General features: G+C 44.9%; 1 protein-coding gene across 12 annotated transcripts in view; it reads right to left on the minus strand.

The window, feature by feature from the left end:
• Atxn1 (ataxin 1) overlaps positions 1–17112 on the minus strand; it is a 409435-nt gene that overhangs the window by 165725 nt on the left and 226598 nt on the right. For all 12 annotated transcript variants that reach the window (XR_003834664.1, XM_021180017.2, XM_029468376.1 and 9 more), the window contains one exon: positions 14712–14775. The gene's annotated coding sequence lies outside the window, so the exon portion shown is untranslated. The remainder of the gene's footprint in view (positions 1–14711; positions 14776–17112) is intronic.

Consider the following 17112-nt stretch of genomic DNA (forward strand, 5'->3'; position numbering starts at 1 on the left):
GTGGCTTATGATTGTACTCCCAAGACTTGGAGGTAAAGGCAAGATGGTCAGAAACTCAAGATCATTCTCTGTTACAGAGGGGACTCAAATCTAGCCTGGGCTATATGAGACCACATCTCAAATAATGTAGACAAGTAAATAAATCTAAATAAACTTGTGCCCCTTGGCTGCTCACACACAGCATAAAATCACGTAAGCCCTTGCCAGTAACAAGCACCGTGTCTGTAGCCCAAGGACAAATCTGAACTAGCCAGCCCCATACACCACACTTTTTTCGGATGAAAAGGTACCCATGGCTGGGGGCTTCTGGCACGGAGGCTTGACACCAGTATCGTGTTTACAGATTTGGCTGTTATGTCAGATTGTTAATTCAAGCTTTAAGTAGTTAATGTGGGAAAGGAAGCTTAATCGGCATTATTTAGGAGGTTGTCAAGCCTGGCAGCCTAGTAAGAGAGAACGGTAAATGTGGCCACGGGATAGCTACTTGTGATAAAAGGAGAGGGATTAATATATTAATAACACAAGCCAGGCTTTCCAAAAAAGTGGCCTTAGTCCTGAAAAAAAAAACCCACTATAGTTGATCATTTCTACAGTATTAATTTCCTGAAATACTGGGTTGGGAGTGACTTATGGGTATGGTTAGGAGGTTTCTACTCAATAGTATGCTTAAGGAAATCATGTGTAAGCCAGACATTTAGGGTTGCTGCACTAAAGTTATGGAGAACATACACATGATGGTTTACTATTAATAATAACACATTTTATATATTTGTTATTTTACAGTAATGGGGATTGAACCAGGACCTTATGTGTGCTCAATAAGCAGTCGACTATGGAGTGATATACATGCTAGCCCCATCTATCTTGGGTAGTAAGTGTGGAATCATATATGTTCAGGCATGTGTGTGTGTGTATATCTGTGTGTGTGTGTGTGTGTGTGTGTGTGTGTGTATGTATATAAGTTTGGAGGCCAAAGGGAAATTTGGGTGTTGCTCTTCTGGTACCAATCAACTTGATTTTCCAAGATAGGGGTCTCTCTATAGCCCAGAACTTGCCAAGTGGGCCTGGCTGGCTAGCCAGCGGGCATTAGGAATCAACTGACCTTTGCCTCCCTGGTGCTGGGGTTCGAAGTGTCTATCACAACACCTAGTTCCTGTTCACACTAGTCCTGGGGATCAAACTCAGGTCCTTATGCTTAAAGGCAAGCTATTCTTAGCTGTGTCCTCTCCTCAACCCCTTCTGTCTTTAAAATACAAATGTGATATTTATATTGCTTCACATGACAGACCAAATGATTTGTGAAAATGTCTATATCCACATATCCCCAGAAATGATGAACTATGGTACAGTGAATGTCACATGGTCCCATTTCCTCCCACAAGACACAATTCTCTTTGCAATGACCCTTTTCCCTCCAACCAGCTTCCGTTCATACAGGAGGAGGCCCAGGCTGAGTGCATTTTGGCTTCAGCAGGGAACTTGTAGAGAATCTTGGCACGCACTTCCCCAGAAGCTGAGCTACACAGGAATGGAAAATCACTCATTGGAAGTCCCCGAAGATGAACTATTCCTAGGATAGCATCCTAGGATTGATCTGCTAGTGGGAACCTGTGACTCCTCGCCCCGGTGACACCAAAGCAGGTGGCATTATTTCAAGCTCATTGTCTTATTGTACACTCAAATGAAGCATTTTAAAGAAAACTCACATGGGGGAGAGAATCTAATTATTTTCCTCTAGTGGGATCCTATGTAATACGCTTGCCTAAGCAAAGCTGAGGAGCCTCTTACCTCCCAGTTTTTTAGTTCCCAGAAAAGAAGATATCCTTGGGCAGATCCAGCCACCACACAGTACATCAGAAAAAATGTTATCTGTGCTTTAACCCATCTCTTCACCCTGCATTTAATCATAGTCAAGACATTTGAATTCCCTGGAATACACAGACTCCATTTATGTGATGTGTTCAAAGACATCAACGTCATTTTCTGAAGTGTTAGGAGAACCGATTAATTCATGTTGGTAAATCGCTTTGGGGTTCCCAGGTCAGAGGTGTCAAACGGGCGTTATCCCCCATTTGTTTCTGTGGAGACTCCTCCGACAACTGTGGTTCAGTGAGTCTGACTGGGACTCAAAGCTTTTAACATCATATTAGAGGGGAAAACAACCCCTCACACATCCTTTTACCCAGTTCTCAGACACCCAAGGAGAATCAGCTCGTTATCGTTATCACGTAGACGGGCTTTACTGCACAGAGGCAGTCATTTATATTTCTCTCCCAAGACAAGTTCATTTGCTAAAAGACACCCGAATGAAAGATAAGGTAACGCAAGGTTTTCATTTCCCACAGGCAACCATTATAAAAGCCTACATCTCCTTAGTGTTCGAAGATCTTGTAAAGATTATCCTGTGATTTCTCGTTCTCTCAAGCATGCTGCTTTGACCAACATATCACGGATTATGGGAAGTATATCACCTTGAAACCATCTCCATTAGGTCTCACATATTTTTTTTTTAAAAGTTACCCAACGGCGGTGCTTATTTTCCTTTAAGAAAATACATTTGTCTAGTAATTATTTTTGAGAGTATGACTGTCACAGTCACAAGTACTAGATGTCACTATAAATAAAATGGTATTTTTAAAGATGGCTTTCAAAAGCAACTAAGTCAGTGGTTGAGTTGCATGGTGCATGAAAATCTGCTCAGCGTAGGCACAGTGAAAACATTTTTAGTGATACAACTTAGCTTAATGTGCCTGGCCTCCTTACAGACCGTGTCTCTGAAATGCAGGCTCACACTAGCTGTGCAACAGTAACAAATCTCAGAAATAAATAAAAGGAACGGACACTCGCGGCTTGTGAGAAAAATTCTCCGAATAGCATCAAAGGCAGGCTCAACGTGCAATGCACTTCCAACAAATCTGGAATGTGGTTCGGTTGACCCTCAGAGAGGTTCAAAGGATGAGAACAATTCTGGTTTTATAGATAAAGGTGATGGATTAAACTGCTCCCTATGAAAGTAAAGTGAAGAGATCTTTCTAAAAGGGATGCACATGGTTTCAAGCATGTATATATAATTAAGTAGTTTAAGTATAACACTGATTATTGTGTGTGGTGTGTGTGTGTGTGTGTGTGTGTGTGTGTGTGTGTAGGCACGTGAGTGCAAGCATCTGTGGAGACCAGAGAGGGTATTGGATCCCCTGGAGATCCAGGTAGTTGTGAACTGCCCAAGGTTGGTGTAAGGTCTTCTGCAATAAAAGTGTGTTCTCTTAATTGCTGGGCCATCTCTTGAGCCCCATTCCCCTTTTTTGTTGTTTGGGTTTTTGTTTTTCAAGAAAGGGTTTCTCTGTGTAACAGAGTCCTAGATGTTCTGAAATTGCTTCAAAGACCAGGCTGGCCTCAAGCTTACCGAGGTCCACCTGCCTCTGCCTCCCGAGTACACCTTGTGCTTTGGAAAGGTTCTCTTAGTAGCCTGGAGCTTACCAAGCTGGTCAAGCTGGCCAGCTATTGAGCTCCAGCAACGCCCCCCACCCTGTCTCTGCCTCCCGAGTGCTAGAGTTACAAACTTGTTACCCCCCATATTGTTTAAAGAGGTCTTAGTGCTCCATCTGAAGCCCCCATCTGTACACAGCAAACACTTCACAGGCTGAGCTAGTAAAGTGGGCACAATAGGAGACATGCTCTACTGTAAAGCGGGTGCATAATTACAGGGAAATATGGAGAAATTCAAAAGTTCTCAGAGGGCACCACAGACAGCTGGTCACTAGATGACATTAATTTATGAATAAAATGGTCTTGACCTCCGTAATTCAAATAGAAGACACCATTCATGTGAGTGGAAAGGGCAACCACCTCACGTTCTTAGCCTCTCATAGGCTGGGGACTCACACTAAAACACAAACAAGCTCCTTTATGTTTTAATACCATAGACATTTCAGGAAGACTCCTCGCACTATGGTATACACAGACCCAGGGTTCACACGGGATCATTCCTTCAGCATACTCAATTCTGACCACAGCCTTTACTAGCCTTCCTCCCTTTGCATCAAGCTAGAAACAACAGGATTGAAGCTTTCACAGCCTCTAGATAGTCTGGTAGTATTCTCCTACATTCAAATAGGCCGGCCATTCCCTTCAGGAAGGATATTCCCTTCAGGAAGCAGGAGAAATAGACTCCATGTTGGAAAGAACTAAGAACAGGATTTAGGTCGGAGGAGAATCAGTACAAGGAGGCCGATGCTCAGTTCGAAGTCACAACACTCCTTTAGTGGTTGCCTTAGCAACCAGGTAACTTGCCAGGTTGCTCGGCTTCCTCTGCACCTAAGCAGATAATGGCAGGGCTCTGATCCCACCCTGCCCACATATTTCCCCTTACCCAGCCTCTTAATCTTCGCCATCTCCCGGGGGTGGGGGAGGGTTAATAATGAGGTAGGCAGGTGCCAAGCTGAATACCCCCATCTTAGCCTCACTGTGGGGATCTTCAGAGCCAAATCCCCACTTCCTCATAAAACATCATGTCTTAAGGGAGGGTCTGTAAATAACCGCCAGAAGACACACCATTGGCTCCCATGACTCGGAGCCATAGGATTAACTATAATCACAGAAATGGATGTGAAAGCAGAAACCTCTTAGGCTACCCCTCAAAGAGAGCAATGCATTTCAAATTAAAAGCAAAGTCATTGTGCTGCTTCCTGCACCAGCCCTTCCGGGAAATCTGCACTCCCAAGGTAATGGCGGCGGCGTTCCCCCCCCCCCTCTGTTTTCAAATACTAAAGGAAGAACAAATAAACAGGACAGGTGTTTCCAAGTCCTACACACTTAGGAGATTCTCTTTGAAGATTGTGGAATGCAAACTGCTTATTCTTCCGATCCATCAAAAATCAAAAAGAAACGGAATGGGCTGAGTTGTGGGTACCTGGCTGTCTGGTTTGGTTTTGCCAAGAGCTCAGTCCAGAGATCTGGATGCAGTCTGAGATGCTGAGAGCATTAAGTAGTCGTCCATTTTCTCCCGCCTCCCAGGTGAGAGGCAGAGTCAGAAGCAGTGTGCTATACTTTAAAGGCAGTGGGGGTATCATGAAGCCCTCCGTCTGCATCACCCCCAACCCCTGTCACCCTCTGATCAGGTCCAGGCAAACAGCATCTCCTAGGAACTTGTGAGTGTCTGTGGTAACATGGGCTTCTTACATTCAAGTTTCTTTTTACCAAGGATTACACAGGTCAAGATGTGGGGGAGCACCTTGCTGGGACTCATTGTTGAAGTCAAAGGCCTTCTAAGGTTTCTTCTTGAACAGGTTTTTGAAGTTTGTGCTGAGGCTGACAAAAACATTTGGGGCATGGGGAATTCCTCCACATGTGCTCCTTCAGCTCCTGAATTTAGAAGACATAGGAAGCACCCAGTAACATGTGTATCCTTATTAAACAGGGGATGTTCCCTCAAACAAAAATCTGTCAGGACAGAGACTCATGTTCATGCTAATAGGAAGTGATCAAAACCCCCATGATTCTTTGGTAAGTTTACTCCAAAGCCTGTTTCAGCTTTCATTTCTAGGCAAAGCACATCAAAAGGGTATTGCCATCACACGAGACTTGAAATGCCTAATGCCTCTACTACTAGTGAGAACCTATAGGGAGAAGGGAAGAGAACATTAAAGCTGACTTCCACCTCTTCCTTTCACACAATACTTAACAACCTACAAATACTTTTGCCTGTCTGCTTGAATATATACCTAACTCCTCCAGAAAAGATAGAGGCTCCCGAACATCTTGTTGTTTCAAAGGAATTTACATACATACACACACACACACACACACAGACACACACCTTACACCAGTCAAGTGGTATTATGGGTATGTGGAGGGACTGAAATGACCAACAATACCACTCTTCTTCCACATCAAGAAGGATGCGTGCTTCGCCATGCCCGAAGAACAGTCTTCACAGATGACAGCAGACAGAGCAAGCATGGGGTGGGGGTAGAGTGGTCTGGCCAATGACAGCCCCAAGGGAATTAAAGGGCAAGAGATGAAAATCTCAGAGCACAATCCCAGATGTGCTAAAACACCTCCTTCATACCCTGCGTAGAAAGGGAGGGCAGGCAGCATGTAAAGACAGCTCTTTCCAGTTCTTTCTCTCGTACTCTCTCCTGGATTCAGGGTAGAGAGACTTTGGGACACACATATTTAGGATCCCTGGGGACCCAGGCATTTGCTTTTACCCCTTTGTGACAATGCACACCTTTGGCCTCTCTCATCAGACTGTCCTGTGCCCCAAGAAAGAGGTATCTGTAACAGCAACACAATTACTCAGCCTCAGAGGGAAGACTGAGAATATATTATCCATCCCTCTTCTCATCCACCAGTGACTCCATTCTTCCTCCTTTCTCCCTGATCAAGACTGGCTCCAACTTGTTGAACCCAAAAGACTATTGTGTGCCATGCCTTCTGGAGCTGAAGGGGAAAAGATCTGTGGTTTGTAAGATTTTATCAACTAGCAAGACACTGCTAACTCATTCCCCAGAGCCATAGGGAGGTCACAGCTGACAAGGGGCTTTGAGGGTAGGACAGATCACCTAGTGGTGGACAGATGGCTCTCCCACCAGTGTACAGACCCAGCAACCTCTAGGGTTTTAACGTCTCACTCACATCCAAGCCCTCTTATCTTCAACAGTATGGGGCTGGAACTTCAGACAATTCTGCTGCTAGCATAATCTGACTCTAGGTCCTAGAGTATAGGAACTAAGGAGTTGGGAATGAACCAGCTGGCAAGCTGTTTGCTATGTGAGCAGGAGGACTTGCGTCTGGCTCCTCATTACAAACACTGTGCCTGTAACCCCAGGTCTTGGGAAATGGAAACAGAAGGATGACTGGGGCTTGCTGGCCATTCCAGTCTAGCCAAATCAGTGAGCTCCAGGTTGGCCAAGAGATCTTGCCCCCCCCCCCCCCAAATAAGATGGACAGCAGCTGGAGAAGGCACTGACTTAGACTTTTGGTCTTCCACAAAGGTGTAGATGCAAACATTACACACACAGGCATGCACATGTATGTATACACATGTACAAATATGCACATGCTTGCACACGCACACATGTATATACATGTGCACACCTGCACACACATACCATAGACACAGTTTGATCTTAAACCTTGGGAAGTTCAGAAGGAAGAGGTAAATAAAAACACTGAGGGTGAGGCCTGCCTCAGTCCAAGGGTGTTTCCAGATTCTTCTAGAACAAGTGACACTGTTACTAAAATAATCTCAAAAATAAGACCTATGATATTTGACTGCCATGTAGGATTTAAAAGTAAGGTTCTCTCCCATTTCTATCTTCCCATCATTTCTTGTGTGCAAACAGATATCCTGTCTTGGTCAAGGGACATTTTATAGTCACTCTCCATCTCTGAGCATCATGAAAACCACAGAGGTTTTCAATGCCTCAAAACTTTGTCAGGATGGCAGCAGCCTTCTCAGACTAGCCCTGTCTCTCATTTTGCCACCATCTCAAGGTCATGGGGCTTCCTAAGCCACAGTTGGTTATATCACCAACCTGCCAAAGAGTCTCCCATTACCAGTGATTCTCAAGTCAAGCCTCCCCCACTGCCCTGTCCCCTTCAAATAGTAGTTGGCAGAGAAGGAGCAAAACCCTTCCATCACTATCCCCCACAAAACAACAGTGAACAAGCAAGTATTCCTGGTCTCAAGATGTGGGAAATAAACAAACAAACAAACAAACAAACAAACTCAGGTCCCAAGACTACCCTCTACCTGTCCCCCCACTTCACATGCCAATCATAAGCCATAGGTCATTTGACATGTGGTATTGACTATCCAGCTATAATCAGGGTTCCTCCACCCACTCCTTGTGTTTGATTAATTTGATAGAGTGTCTCCTAGAATTTGAAGGAATAATTAACTAGTTCATCACTTTTCTCTCATGTGTTTGTGTGCCCTGTGGATGCATAGTCACATGGATATGCACGTGGGTGCGTACCTGGATGTGGAGGTTGATGCTAGCGGTTCCCCTCCATTGATGGCCACTTTATTCATTGAGGCAGGAGCTCTTGACTGAGCTCATAGATAAAGGCAGGGCAGCCCACTAGATTTCTTTAAGGATCCCCAGCCTCAGCCTTCTGAGTGCTAGAATTATAGGCAGGCCACCATGCCCACCTGACATTCACATGGGTCCTGGGGAATCTGAGCTCTGGTCCTTGTGCTTGAAAAGTAAGCACTTTCCACTGAGCCATCTCCTAAACCCAGTTCCCTATTTGCTTGTGTGCTGGACTATAAATGAAAGATGCTACAAAGGTCTAGGTGAAGACCTGAGAAGAGGCAGCTATGGGGAGGGTGGCAGAGCCTCCAGGTCCAGTGCATGCAGTACAATGTATTCCTTTCTCTCGGGGAACTTTACCTTTTCTCTGACGACTCAAGCATTGCTCTGCGCAAGTATGGGTTCTTCCAGAAGGTTCTAGCTAAGGAACTGGAGCTTAACACTGTCTACCCCAAGGTCCCCGGGATGCATGTGTAGGTGTCAGATGACCCTAAGGATGGAGGACCTGGTGCAGGGTGAATTTTGGAATCATGAGGACGTTCTGGACAACTCAACCTCCCTGAATTACGTTTCTGAAACAAGGATGGTTTGCACCTCCCTCAGAAGTCACAAGGCTAGGGATGCGAAGCTGAAACCACATAGCACAAGGAGTTGAGCCTTGAACTCATTAGACAGTAGTGAGGCCAAGTACAGAGTGTGGAAGGCTAGTCCTTTAGGAGAGCTCAGCTTCCAACTAACTTGTGTTAGATTTTCCTGTGTCCTTATGGTCAACTAGTCACCATGGCTAATTGTCTTAGCTAGGGTTTCCACTGCTGGGACGAGACACCATGACCAAGGCAACTTTTATAAAAGACAACATTTAATTGGGGCTGGCTTATATATAGTTTCAGAGGGTCAGCGTATTATCATCATGGCAGGAAGCATGGCATTGTCCAGGCAGACACAGTGCTGGAGAAGCTGAGAGTTCTACCTCATGGTCATCCAGGAAAAACTGACTCTTCTGCCCTGTGCAGAGCTTAAGCACAGGGCTTCAAAGCCCACCCCCACAGTGACACTTCTCCTCTGACAAAGCCACACCTATTCTAATAAGGACACACCTCTTAATATAGTGTCACTCCTTGTGGGCCAAGCATTCAAATGCATAAGTCTATGGAGTCCAAATCTATTCAAACAAATATGCTAATTAACCAATCAAGCCTTATAATCTATATTAGTGTTCAAGCCATTTACCAAGCTTACAACTGCTATGATTCTTCCAGAAATGAGTGTCAACTCACTCTTAGGTCCATCCATCCTATCACCTTTCATGTATCACTTGAGTGCCTACTCAAGTGTGTGCCAGAGGCCAGGACTGACTGGGACACAGTGAGCTGCCTCCAGATCAAAACTCAGTGCTCAGAACACAGCGGGCAACAAGCAGACCTTCCACGCTCTACTTCTGCAGCATTTAGCTATGTAAAAAGCTTCCAGTTTTCTTCCTTTTCTTGTGATCATGAAGAAGCCTGCAGATGGTCAGAAGAGCCACAGAGGTATGCTTGGGAGGCAACCATCTAGGAGCGATACCACTTAAGTGGCACAACTCGAGCAAGGGGTGAGCCTTTATTTTGTGAAGCCACCGGGAGTTTAGGATTGACTGTTTCTGACACAAACCTGTATCCTTTCCCGACTAATACAATAGCTTCCATTTGCTCTATTGTCATCCGTTTGGCAGGGAGTCTGTGAAGAATACCTAGTGTCACTTCTGCAACCGACGGGCTTTCATTCCTTTTCACTTCTTTAATATTACCTGTAATCACGCCTTGCCTCTTCAGCTAGGCTAGGGCGTCTTGGAGGCTGTGACCTTGGCTTTAACTTTCAGAGTTTCTCTCCACCCTCCAACTCTCTCCCCTCCTCTCCCTGAATTTCTCCCCAATTAGGAGTGAGATTTGCACGTACAAACCGGCTGTTGTTGACTTGGCATTGCTTCAAATCCTGAGGTACGGGAGATAACGAGACTGTCGAGGCTTTTGTGCCCACTGAGTAGAGGTGACTAACCAGTTGCCTGAACAAGCACAGCAAACTCGAGAGCTATGGAACTGGATGAAGTTGGTTGGATGGATCTGGGAGGTTGGTCTGCCTTGATCAGGAGGCAGAGGCAGAAGTAGCACCTACCCTCCTGTCTTTTAAGCATCCCTGGCTCTTTGCTCTGCCTTTTCCTTCTCCAGGATGGGAAGTGATCTATCTGGCTGGGCCTGGACCAAATTGTGGCCCCATCCACCTCTGGATGAAAAGCAGATTCTTCTGGGTAGGAGTAACCAATGCAGACTTTGACCTCTTTCTCCTTCTGTCGGCAGAGCTCTGCAGACTCAAAGTGGCTCCAGTTATGACTACCAAGGCTGCACTAAGGAACAGGGTACCAGGGAGGTGTTAAGTTCCTTTGTTTTGGCTCTCACTCTATAATTGTTAGTAGTAGCATAAGAATTCTGGATTCCACCTGCTTTCTGCTTTTGCCTTTTTTCTCCCCATTGGTTCAGAACTTGGAAGGAGAACTCTCAACTCTTTTGAGATAAAAAGTTTTCATACAAAAATCTTCTCCTCCTTCCCCAATAGACCTCCAAACTAAATTAGGAGTCAGTACCCTAATCTATCAAGCCTGTCACTTTAATGACCTCCCCCCTTCAAATCTCTGATTTAATGGCTCCAAAGACAACCTGCTAGACTGAGAGGTTTGGCCCCACAGGCAAATGCTGTGACAGTGAGTGTGGGAGGAGGGGGTTGTCAAAAAGTTTATCTTTGTGCTAGTGTGAAACTCGGCATGAGTTTCACGGTCATTATTCACAATGGGAAGAGGGAAAATGGAAGGTTTTAGAGACCCCCCCCATTTGTGACTTTATAGCTATATTTAAAAATATACACCAAGAAATTCTTAAGTGAGTCTTTTCTTTAAAAAATATATGTTAAAGAATACTTGAATCTATTTACACACATATGTCACAATCTTTGGGGGCCAGGATGAGACTGTGACATCATCAGAAACAAATAGTATGGCATAGGTACTCCACACCTAGTTCTGGGCATGAAGAGAGACTTAGAAAGAAGGTGTGTGGGAGTGGGAGTGGGGGGGGGGAGATTACTGATTCTACTACTAAATGGCTTCCTTTCTGCCTAGACAGATGCTCAGACTCCCCACCCCACCCTCCAAATATTAACCAAAAGAAGAAAGGCAGGATAGATGTCAAATGGATGACAGAGAGTTTTTGAAAATGCTTCCAGAGGTTAGGTGTGGTGGCACCCAGCTGTAATCCTAGCCTTTGGGAGGCTGACAAGGGACATCTCAAGTTTAAAGTCAGCCTGTGCTACTGCAATGGTATAATTGTCAGCTAGACAGAATCTAGAATCACCTGGTAGGCAGACCTTTGGGTAAACCTATGGGGGGTTGTCTTGATTATATTAATTGATGTGGGACAGTCCATCCTGACTGTGGACAGGACTAGTCTTTGGGTAGGGGATCTAGGTTTGTATAAAGTCAGTGGTTCTCAACCTTCCTAATGCCGTGAGTCTTTAATACAGTTAGTTCCTCACGTCGTGGTGACCCCTCCAACCATAAAATTATTTTCATTGCTACTCTATAACTTTATTTTTCTACCTTTATAAATTGTAATGTAAATATCTGATATGCAGGATATCTGATATGCAACCCTTGTGAAACCATGAACCGGCACTTTGAGGTCCCGAAGGGGTCGCAACTCACAGGTTGAAAACCACTGCGCAGCATCTTAGTGCAGCGTAGCATCATAGTGCAGTCCTGCTTGCATCTATTGACCTCTCTCTCCCCTTGCAGATGTAATGTGATAGGCTGCCTCAAGCACTTGACACCCAGGCTTCACTGCCACAGTGGATTGTATCTTGAACTGTGGACTCAAACAAACCCTGTCTTCTTTAGGTTGCTCTTTCCCTTAGCGCTGCAATGGGAAGAGAATCTATGACAGTTACACAAGAAACCTCAGTCCAGCTTGGGCTATATAGTATGAGACCCTGTTGTTTCTAGAGTTTGGAGGGAAAAGCAGCTTAAACCAGAGTGTGTCCAATGGATGTAAACGACAGAGAAGATGGGAGACATACCAAAGCTCTAAGGGCAGAGCAATGATAAAACTTCAGTTAGGATTTGTGCCTCTGGAAGGAGAGAAATGGGTACCATTATTTCTTTTTGGGGCTCTACTGTGCCCATCACACAGGTCCATGATTCTCTGGCTCCTTGGGTATCACAAGGCTCTCTGTTGCAGCCTCCCTGTCAGCTAGAAGAAGCTGACTGCAATATCCAGGAATTTCAATCCTCACCACATTGTTATGGCAGAGCTATCCTGCCACAGAGACGAGGCAAAGCACACATGAGCTACTTGCTCTCATGTGCTAAGGTCGGGAGGTCCTCAGCTCTGCTCAAGATGAGGTCACGGGCATTGCCTTCCTCCTTACTCAGCTGCAGGCAAGTGTAATAGCAGAGCTGGATAACAAGGACAGAGTGCAGATGCCCCATGCTATCAAAGACCCCAGGAAAAGAAAAGGCAGAGGGAGATAGGCAGAAATATGAAGGAGGCATTAGAGTAATTCTGGGTCTGCTCAGGATACATTATAGGCTGCTGTAAGCAATATATATATATATATATATATATATATATATACTTTTTTTCCTGGTTGCACAGACATGTTGCTATGAAACCAAACACATGCCACTGGCATTTGGCCTCTTGCAAATAAAGATCTCAGGGCTGGTAAGACCACTCACTGATTTCTCTTAAAGGGACGCCATCTATGATAAGGGCCATTATAAACAGAATGCAGCATTGGTCCAGGGCCCCAGCCCTGCACACAACAAGATACACAACAAACCAGCCACTAGTGATTTGTGAGACGAAGGTACAAGTAGAGCCAGCCCCAGATTTACTCTGGGTTCTATTTTTTTATGTATTTAACTTTGGTGTTGAGTGGATCCCAGGGTCTTATTCCATATGCCCAGTAAACACTATAGTCCTGAGATACTCCATAGCCTCATGCTTTGTGGTCTCTTGGTTTAGTCTAGTCAAAATCCTGATTCTACAAAGGCCTTTGGATCTTGTGGAGGCTGACATGTGGTCATATCCACATCCTGTGTGTGTGTGTGTGTGTGCGCGCGCGCGCGCGCGCGCATTTTCTGTATTGTATTGACTTTTAAACTTGACAGGATTTTGAATCAACTAGTGGGCACACCTCTGAATGTATTTGGGAGGATATTTCCAGAAAGGTTTGACAGAGGTGGGAAGAACCCCCTAGAATGCAGGTGGCACTATTTGATATGCGAGGCTCCCAGCCTGAACAAAGGGAGTGAGCTGAGCAATGCCATTCATCTCTCTCAGCTTACCAACTATAAATATGATCTAACCAGCTGCCACATACTGGCTCCTCACTGCAAAACACCGGTGCTGACTACTCTCTGCCTGTGACAACGTGGCACCGCCAAAGCACTGGTTTGGAGAGAGCGGAAAAAGAAAATATATGATTGTGCAGGTATTCAGTCTCAGTTCAAACATCCCCCTCTCTAAAGAGGAGGGAAACCCAGGGACTCAGGATGCTCACTAAACTTACAGAACTCAGGAGCCCTTCTTTGAGATTATATCAGTAGTAAGCAACTAATGGGGGATGAGAGACTTCCCAGGTACATCTACGCTCCCTCAAGTTGGATGGATGACGCTGTTGGGTTGTCACCCACGCTGGAATGGCTTTTTGGTGATACAGTTTGTAGACTCACCCATGTTCCTGCAAGTATTCCTATCACCTGCCTTTCTTTAATCCAGGAAACTCACTGCTCCACTAAGCTTGCTGTGCGTGGATTCGATCCATTACTTTGCCATTGTTGCCCTCTCTGAGATGAAGGGATATTGGTTTACACATTCCTGGGCAGAGTCATGCAATATATGCCCCTGCCGTTGACAGCTACATCAGATAGTTTGGGGTCACACCTACTCCGTCAACCCTTCTTGGCAGCATAGAAACTCCAAAGCCAAACTTTAGCATTTACCTTAGGGAAACAGGCCACTCTCATTACCTTACTAGTATATTATTTCAATTGAATTACAGAAATAAATCTATCCCCTTGGAAATAAAGTGTGGGATAAAAACAATAATCTCTCCATGGGACCAGTCATCGCCAGCTAAGAGTCAAATGCTGTTCTCACGTCCCCGGCTCTGCTTCTGTCTATGATGTCACAGGTCTCTTGGAGCCCGCTGGGCCTCAGCTATCACATCTATACATGGGGACTTTCCCAAATAGCCTGGGAGGCCCCACAGACCACTCATAACCAATTGCTCTTTTTCATGGCACTCACAAGACACAGCCATGTGAACTAGACAGAGAGTTTCCCTTTGCCCACAGGCTTATCCTTGTGCACCAGTCATGGAAGGAAAGACACTCTCACTGTTGGTCTCTCTGAAAGTTGGACAAGGTGACAGCAGCCACCAGGGCAGCTTAGGAGAGGTGTGGGACAGCAAGAAATGTCAAGAAGAGACTCTGAGCAAAACTTTCTTTCCTAGGAGCGGCCCAGGCAAATGAGGTAGAGGACTCTTGACTCTAAGCTTGAGATCACTTATCAAATGCTTGATCTTGGGGCCTCACGACATCAGACAGCAAAAAGCAGATGGTGCATTTAAAAGTTCACTTACCCTCTGCCAACAGCAGGTTTGTTTCTTCTCAAGAAGAAAGTTTTGGTCTAATTTCTTTGGAAAACTGAAAGAAGAAGAAGAAAAGGAAACAAAGATTTAGAAAACAACTTGGAGCCATTTTCTGAATCAGCATAGGTAGGTAGGTCTGGGGAGGGCTAAGACATTAGGGGTTAATAGATACATATGGTGATATGTGTCTATCAACATGTATTTTGAACACCTTTCGATAATCAATGTGCAGAAAAATCACGACATACATGGTCTATTTATCATGAGTTATATGACCCTTATGACAAGGCACATACATTGTAGTATGTGGAAACTATTTGTAGGCAGGTCTTTTGAAACTTCCCTCTCCTCTTCCTTCCCTGCAGTTTGTTCTTTCCCCCAGGGGCCACACCCTAGAGTCTTGACCCATGGCCATCTGTAACTAGGCTTACAAGGGAACACAGACAGGGCAAGAAGTGATAGAGGCTTCCTTTTAAGCCTTCTAAGTAACATCATGCAGTGGATACAATGTCTCAAGTGCTGCCTGGTCCAACCAGCTGCAGGAAAGAACCAAGCTGACATGAGTGTTGGGCCAGAGGAAGGCTGAATGGTGGAGGCCATTAACACTGAAAGCAGAAGAGTTCCAGCTCCATCCCAGTGCATTATGGGAGCTTTAAGTCTCCAGAGACTTTGAATGGAGCTCTGTGGGTCTAGAGGGGATGTGAAACAAAGCCATCCCAACAGGTCATATTTCATGCCTGAGTCTCGAGTCTATCTTAACCTCTTCTTGATGGTTTATTGAGAGTCAGCAGATGGTGAGAGACGCCATGAGCCATGAGGCCATGAAGCCATGAAGCCATGAGGCCATGGAGTCATGAGGCCATGTGGAGAGTTTTTGCTAAGGGCCCCACACCAGCCTAAAAGTAGGTTCTCAGATTTGGGAAGACCTGCCTCTGCATGCCTGAGAGAAGACTGTGCATGCTCAGATGGCACCCACCCCCATGGGGCTGTCTGTCAGTCCCAGACCATGCCATCTAAGATGTAATTTTGGGTTCCGGGAAGAACAAGACTTAACTGAAAAGATGGCCAGAGACTGTACAAGCTGTGGACTCTGAGACACCCCAACCACACCTCTGACACTATCTTTAAAAGCAACACGTTATGATTTGCTCACACAGGAAGAGCCCCTTTATCCTCAAGACAGACAAGAGGATGATAGGAAGAGTGACAGGCCTGAGGGAGCCAAGTCCAGAGTCAGACCCAGCATGCTTCTCATCTCTGCCACCCCTAACTGAGTGATTCCAGCCAGGGGAGCCCTCTGCTTGTCTTCCTCATCTGCATAATGACCATGATCCTGCCAGCTGCTGTGTGCCTCTCTGGGAGTCCTACTATGTCACTAGGCATGCAGGAGAGACAATAAACAGAACAGCCCTGGCTACCCTTTAGCTCCACACACTGATATTTCTGTAACGAGAGGAGAGCAGTAGAGACAGCTTTAGAATCTGTCTGGATGCTAGAACCTGAATTTCACTGTCCGTATCCACACTGCCCTGATCTGATGACACAGATGAGGACAAAATAAAACTGTTTATGGTAGAGCAATTAGACGGTAGAGATGGAGGGAGGAACACAAGTGACAGAAATCAGAAAAAGCCCCTCTGAGAACTAGTATAAATATTTTCATTTACATGCCAGTTTCTTTCCTATGCCCATGGATACATCCAAGCATTTGAAATAGAAATAAACCCCATACATACATACATAATTATTTTAAACATATTTTAGGGTATTCATATCATTTTGCTAACTGATGTTTTATAGCTGATAGATTAAAACCCTCTTTTGACACCAATACTTTTATCTATGTCTCTTTTCAAAAAAACAAAACAAAACAAAACAAAACAAAACAAAACAAAACAGGACATTAGGTAGCCCAGGCTAGCTTTGAACTTGGTATGTATATAAGAATGATCTTCAATGTAAGGTCCTTCTGCCTCTACCTCTAGAGTGATATGATTACAGACCACCACACCTAGTTTATTCTAGGGATCAACCCCTTGTGCAAGCTAGGCAAGCTCTCTGCTAAGTGACCTACAGCCCCAGCCTTATATCAGAAAATGTTTTAAAGGACTGCAAGAATATTGCTTTGGAAGAACAAGGCAATAAAAATTTACTTGTTGAACACATAGAATCCATTCAAGTATCCACATTCATCAGAAATGACTGCACACCTCAGGAGCATTTGTCTTCTTCCTCTCCTCTGTTTTTCAAGATTGGAAAGGCAGATTGTTTAAATATAGTAAGTTTTAACAGTAAAGAAAAATCAAGAAAGAAAGAAAGAAAGAAAGAAAGAAAGAAAGAAAGAAAGAAAGAAAGGAAGGAAGGAGGAAGGAAGGAAGGAAGGAAGGAAGGA

The sequence above is a fragment of the Mus caroli genome, chromosome 13, assembly GCF_900094665.2.
Source record: "Mus caroli chromosome 13, CAROLI_EIJ_v1.1, whole genome shotgun sequence".
In the NCBI taxonomy this organism is placed as follows: domain Eukaryota; kingdom Metazoa; phylum Chordata; class Mammalia; order Rodentia; family Muridae; genus Mus; species Mus caroli.